General features: G+C 40.3%; 1 protein-coding gene and 1 non-coding gene across 5 annotated transcripts in view; one reads left to right on the forward strand and one right to left on the reverse strand.

Annotated features, from left to right (window-relative positions):
- CBL (Cbl proto-oncogene) overlaps nt 1-6,139 on the forward strand; it is a 107,603-nt gene that overhangs the window by 47,342 nt on the left and 54,122 nt on the right. The window lies entirely within an intron of this gene.
- Nucleotides 125-231, reverse strand: LOC119470358. The gene has a single exon (XR_005199251.1). It is a non-coding gene; the product is annotated as a U6 spliceosomal RNA (small nuclear RNA).

Genomic DNA, 6,139 nt, shown 5'->3' on the forward strand with positions numbered 1-6,139 from the left:
GTTGACCAGGATGGTCTCGATCTCTTGACCTGGTGATCCACCCGCCTCTGCCTCCCAAAGTGCTGGGATTACAGGCGTGAGCCACCGCGCCCGGCTCTTTTTTTTAAAATATATTTTTAAAAGAAAAAATATGGAACACTTCATGAATTTGCGTGTCATCCTTGTGCAAGGGCCATGCTAATCTTCTCTGTATTGTTCCAATTTTACTATATGTGCTGCCGAAGTGGGCACAATACTCTTCTTTTGTATCCTTCTGATTCTATCTCACTTACCTCCATGTTCTTCTCAAGTGGGAAACTCAATCTCAGCTTGACTATCTTGTACAAAGGAACTAGCAGATGGACCGTTCCATTCCCAGAGGTTCCAACAATCTCACACAAATTATTCACAAATCTGTTTTCCCAAGCTGCCTGCTAGTTTTCCCCATGTTGGTGTCTTTCCCACACTCAGCATACCTGAACACAGAATGTATCCTTCTCATTAGCAAACCAACTTTATCTTTCATATCCCATTATTGAGTTAGTAGTGTATAATGTAGCGAGTAGTGATGATGAGCATGGATTGATTATTGGTTTAGCTTTTTTTTTCTTTTTCTTCTTTTTTTTTGAGATGGAGTGTTGCTCTGTTGTCCCGGCTGGATTGTAGTGGTGCAATTTCAGCTCACTGCAACCTCCATCTCCCAGGTTCAATTGATTTTCTTGCCTCAGCCTCCCAAGTAGCTGGGACTACAGGTGTGTGCCACCACGCCTGGCTAATTTTTGTATTTTTATTAGAGACAGGGTTTCACCATGTTGGCCAGGCTGATCGGCTTAGCTTCTTTATGCCTAAATTTTCTCATCTGTAAAATCGGGATAATATTGGAATCTGATAGGATTGTAAATGAGAGTTAATTAAATAACAAAGTCTGTAAAGTGCCTGGTACCTAGTAAGCCTTAAAAAACAAAACCCCATCTCTGCTAAAAATGCAGAAAATTAGCTGGGTGTTGTGGCATGTGCCTGTAATCCCAGCTACTTGGGTGGCTGAGGCAGGAGAACTGCTTGAACCTGGGAGGTGGAGGTTGCAGTGAGCTGAAATCGTGCCACTGCACTCCAACCTGGGCGACAGAGCAAGACTCCATCTTAAAAAAAAATTAGCTTTTACTAATGTGTTATCAGTAATACCATAGGTTTATCTCCTCTCTTAGTCATACTCTTGATTTTACTGCTGCAGTCTCTCTCAAATCTGTCTTTATTGCCCCTGTTACTTTTCTAGCTCAGGTGCCAATTACTTTTCTACTACAATACTATGCTGATTGATCTCTCTGCTTTTGCCAGTTCCTCTCTAATTCACCTTGCACATTGCTGTTATTTTCAGTCTTAAAATGGTCAGGTATCATTCCCTAGTCCCAAATTCTTAATGATTCCCCACCACATTTGTGTTTTCTTTCACCTTGGTAGTTAAATCTCTACTTTTTTAAAAAAATTATTTAAATGGAGGCAAAGTCTCCAGACTGGACACTGTAACCTCTGCTTCCCAGGTTCAAGTGATTCTGATGCCTCAGCTACCCTGGGATTACAGGCAGGTACCACCATGCCCAACTAACTTTTTTTGTATTTTTAGAAGTGGGACTTTGCCATGTTGGCCAGGCTGGTCTCAAACTCGTGACCTCAAGTAATCTGCCTGGCTCGGCCTCCCAAAATGCTGGGATTACAGTTATGAGCCACTGTGCCTGGCCAAATCTCTGTATTTTGACATCTGCCTTTGGTTACAGTTTCATCACGTGCTACCATGATTCTGCATTCTAGCGATACTGTTTTCTGAACTCTTGTACTGAGCCCTTTGCTTTGGTCATTCCCTTAGTCTGAAATCCCTTTCCCTTCTGTATTGTCTATTGAAATCCTGTTCATTCTTTCAAGTCCAGGAAGCCTTCTAAATTATACTTTCTTTTTTTTTTTTTTTTTTTTTTTTTTTTTTTTTTTTTTGAGACAGATTCTCTCTCTGTCGCCCAGTTCAGAGTGTGGAGTATAGTGGTGTGGTCTCTGTTCACTGCAACCTCCGCCTCCCAGGTTCAAGCAATTCTCCTGCATCAGCCTCCTGAGTAGCTGGGATTACAGGCATATGCCACCATGCCTGGCTAATTTTTGTATTTTTAGTGGAGATGGGGTTTCGCCATGTTGGCGAGGCTGGTCTCCAACTCCTGACCTCAGTGATCCGCCTGCCTCGGCCTCCTAAAGGTCTGGGATTATAGGTGTGTGTCACTGCGCTTGGCCTTTTTTTTTTTTTTTTTTTTAAAAAAAACTAGGTAAGGTCTTGCTCTGCCACCCAGGCTAGAGCACAGTGGCGCAGTTGTAGCTCACTGCGGCCTCAAACTCTTGTGCTCAAGAGATCCTCCCTGTCAGCCTCGCAAGTAACTGGGACTGCAGGTGTATGCCACCACATCCAGCCAATTTTTAAATTTTTTGTAGTGACAGGGTCTTGCTCTGTTGCCCAGGCTGGTTTTGAATACCTGGTCTCAAGTGATTCTCCTGCTTTGGTCTCCCAAACTTTTGGGACTACAGGCATGAGCTACCGTGCCTAGCCTTAAATTATGCTAGTTTTACTTAGTGCTTCTCCCACCATACTCTTGTGGTACTTGATTTTTACTTTATTCTAACATTCACCAGTTTGCCTAAGTCAGGGGTCCCCAGTGCCCAGGCCACAGGCCATAACTGGTCCATGGCCTGTTATGAACTGGGCCACACAGCAGTAAGCAGTGGGTGAATGAGTGAAGCTTCATCTGTATTTACAGCTGCTTCTCACCACTCGCATTACCACCTGAGCTCCACCTCCTGTCAGATCAGTGGTGGCATTAGATTGTGAACTGAACATGCCAGGGACCTAGGCTGTGCGTTCCTATGAGAATCTGATGCCTGATGATCTGTCACTGTCATCAGGCATTAGATTAGATCCCAGATGGGATCATCTAGTTGCAGGAAAATAAGCTCAGGGCTCCCACTGATTCTACATTATGGTGACTTATATAATTATTTTATTATATATTACAATGTAATAATAATAGAAATAAAGTAATGCACTTGAGTCATCCCAAAACCACTACCCCACCCCACCCCTACCCCCATCTGTGGAAAAATTGTATTCCACAAAACTGGTCCCTGTGCCAAAAAGGTTGGGGACTGCCGGCCTATGTGATTGCGTCTGCTTTGATAACTAGATGTGAGGTCCAAGAAGACTGTTTCTTTCCTCTATTGTCTAGCATTGTCTTTGTTTATGGTTTCTTACTAAAAGTATATTAAATCTTATAAATTACCACTAAATACTAATTAATTAAATATGACTAAAATACTTACAATATCAAAGTTGTACAGAGACACAGAATCTAGAATGTGAGTTCTAGATTCTTTTTCATGGAACATTTATTAAGAATTTTTCTAGTTTTTGTCCCTTTAAATAGTCTTAGATTCAGCCAGAGAACATTCCGTGTTCTTTCTCAAGTTTTGCAAAGCTTAGTATTAGCTGCTCTGTTTGTTTGTTCAGGGAAATCCTATGTTTAAATGGAAATTGATGTCTAAGTTACAGACTCAGGAGTTTAATTAATGGCAACTAGATATAGACTTTCTACATATTTGATTAGATTGTATTAGTGCTGTCTCAGTATAATTTATATCTGTATGTTTTTTATTTTTTAAGTTCATTGCATCAGTCTCCTGAAGGGTGCTTCGTGGTGGTTGTCATTTGTTGAGGGGGAGGGTATGAGGTTTTGAAGATTTCAGCATTATCTTACTGATAAGTTTGTATATGTCTTTAAGGAACTGGTATAGAGAAGTAATAACCAGTACTGAGGGTTAATATGCTTTCAGTTGTGGGCAAAAACTCCAATACACGTAATTCTATTTATTAAAGTTGTCTTTCAGAGCTCGGGCTAAGTAAACTCAAAAGTTATTTTGGAATACAGAGAAATCTGATTATATTCTTTAACTCTTTAGGAAACAGTACCATGAAGTAATGTAGCTAGTGAACACTTCCTAAATGTTTACAATGATTGTTTTGAGCTACTTTTGTTTTTTCTAACCACATTGAAAACTAAAGATACTAATGTAAAATATTTGTGCTTTAATGAGAATGTATTACAGTCATTTAAAAATACCGACTTTTGGCCGGGCGCGGTGGCTCATGCCTGTAATCCTAGCACTTTGGGAGGCCAAGGCGTGTGGATTGCCTGAGCTCAGGAGTTCAAGACCAGCCTGGGCAACACAGTGAAACCCCGTCTCTACTAAAATACAAAAAATAAGCCGGGCGTGGCGGCATGCGCCTGTAGTCCCAGCTATTCGGGAGGCTGAGGCAGGAGAATTGCAAGAACCTGAGAGGCGGAGGTTGCAGTGAGCAGAGATTGTGCCACTGCACTCCAGTCTGGGCAACAGAGCGAGACTCCACTCAAAAAAAAAAATTGACTTTCGTATAAGTGATTTGCTTTAAATGAGCTAAGAAAAAAGGAATGTATCTGTCGAGAAGCAAATATTTTTCACTAATAACTTCACCTGCAGAATCATGGCGTGCAAACACTAAGTGATGGAGTTGAACATTTTCAGTGGTGCCATGTAGATATTATGACTTGATGTGCTGAGAAGCGCACTTCACCTCTGTGGTGTTCTTTCCATAAACTCATAACTCCAGTCTAAATATCAGAAAAGCAAACAGACACCCTGAGGAGGAACATCCTTTAAAATACTTGACCAGTGCTATTATGTCATGAAAAGCTAGGAAAGACTAAGAAACCATCACAGATCAGAGGAGACTAAGGAGATAGGATGAGTAAATGTAAAGTGATATCCTGGATTGGATCCTGGAATAGATAAAAACATAAGTGGAAAAAACTAGTGAAGCCTGGATAAAATCAGGGGTTCAGTTAATACTACCATACTGATGTTGGTTTCTTAGTTTTGGAGAATGCCCCACAGTAATATAAGATGGCAACATTAGGGGAAACCGTAACTGGATTTGGGGTTTATGGGAACTCCCTGTGTAGTCTTTATAACTTTTCTGTAGATGTAGAATTATTCTAAAACTAAAAAATTGTCTTAAAAGTAGGTAATATTTTCCAGTTCAGTTCTACAAATACATTAAATGCCTTTTATGTGCCCAGTGTGATCAGGGTTGCAGGGGATAAAATGTGTAAGAGATACTTAACTTTCCCTGCCTCTGCCCTTAAGGAATTGTCTTCCAGATCCAGGAGTAAGACAAGCAGAACATGATGGAACCTGTGAAAAGTATGAGCAAGCTGCTGTGGGGGGTTCAGAAGCTGAGAGAGTAGACGTTAAATATAGACTGGAGAGTCTTCCCAAGGAGGCAGCATTTGAGAGCTTTGAAGATGGGCAGGATTTAGTAACCATAGTCATCGGAAAGGAAATGTGTCATAACCAAAGAGCCCTGGCTCTTGAATTTCGTAGACCTACGCTGCCACTTATTAGCTTTGTAACCTTGGACAAATTATTTAATGTCACTAAGTCTTTGTTTCTCATTTTAGGGTTAGTAATTCCTATTTCAAAGCATTTTGAGAATTAAATACTACAACAAAACCACAGCTCATATGAAAAAAAAAAGACAAAAAGAGAATTTAAATGTACTTTATTTAGCTTAGTACAACATCTGATACATAGTGAGCTCTTAAAACTGTTAGAGATGGTGAGAAGCATATATTGTTGCTACAATACCATCACCACAGGCACAGAGCCTGGAAAGTATAGAATGTTTGGTGGAACATTGGTATTGTTCAGAAAGATGAATTAGGACTACATTATGAGTGCTTTGATGTATCAGATCAGCAGTTTGCACTTTTTAAGTGGTAATTGGGAAGTCATTAAAGATTTTCATGTAGAGGGAGTAAGGAGATGGAGTCTGTTTTAAGATTAACTTGATAGAAATACGAGGGGAGTGTTGGAGTTTCTGCTGCCCTCCCATTTACTTGTTAAGTTAGATGTGCCCCCTTTAGCTTTAGAATTCAGTGAAACAGTTAGCTTGAAATGCTCTGGATGATTAGTAGTGATCCGTTACTGTGTAACTTGGGAATTTCAAAAGCAGGGCCATTGATATTTTTAGCTATATTGGCTGAGAACTCCTTTTGTAGGTGATGGTATTTGTTTTGCTTTTTTTTTTTTTTTTTTT

This window comes from Cebus imitator, unplaced genomic scaffold, assembly GCF_001604975.1.
Source record: "Cebus imitator isolate Cc_AM_T3 unplaced genomic scaffold, Cebus_imitator-1.0 Scaffold28, whole genome shotgun sequence".
NCBI lineage: Eukaryota > Metazoa > Chordata > Mammalia > Primates > Cebidae > Cebus > Cebus imitator.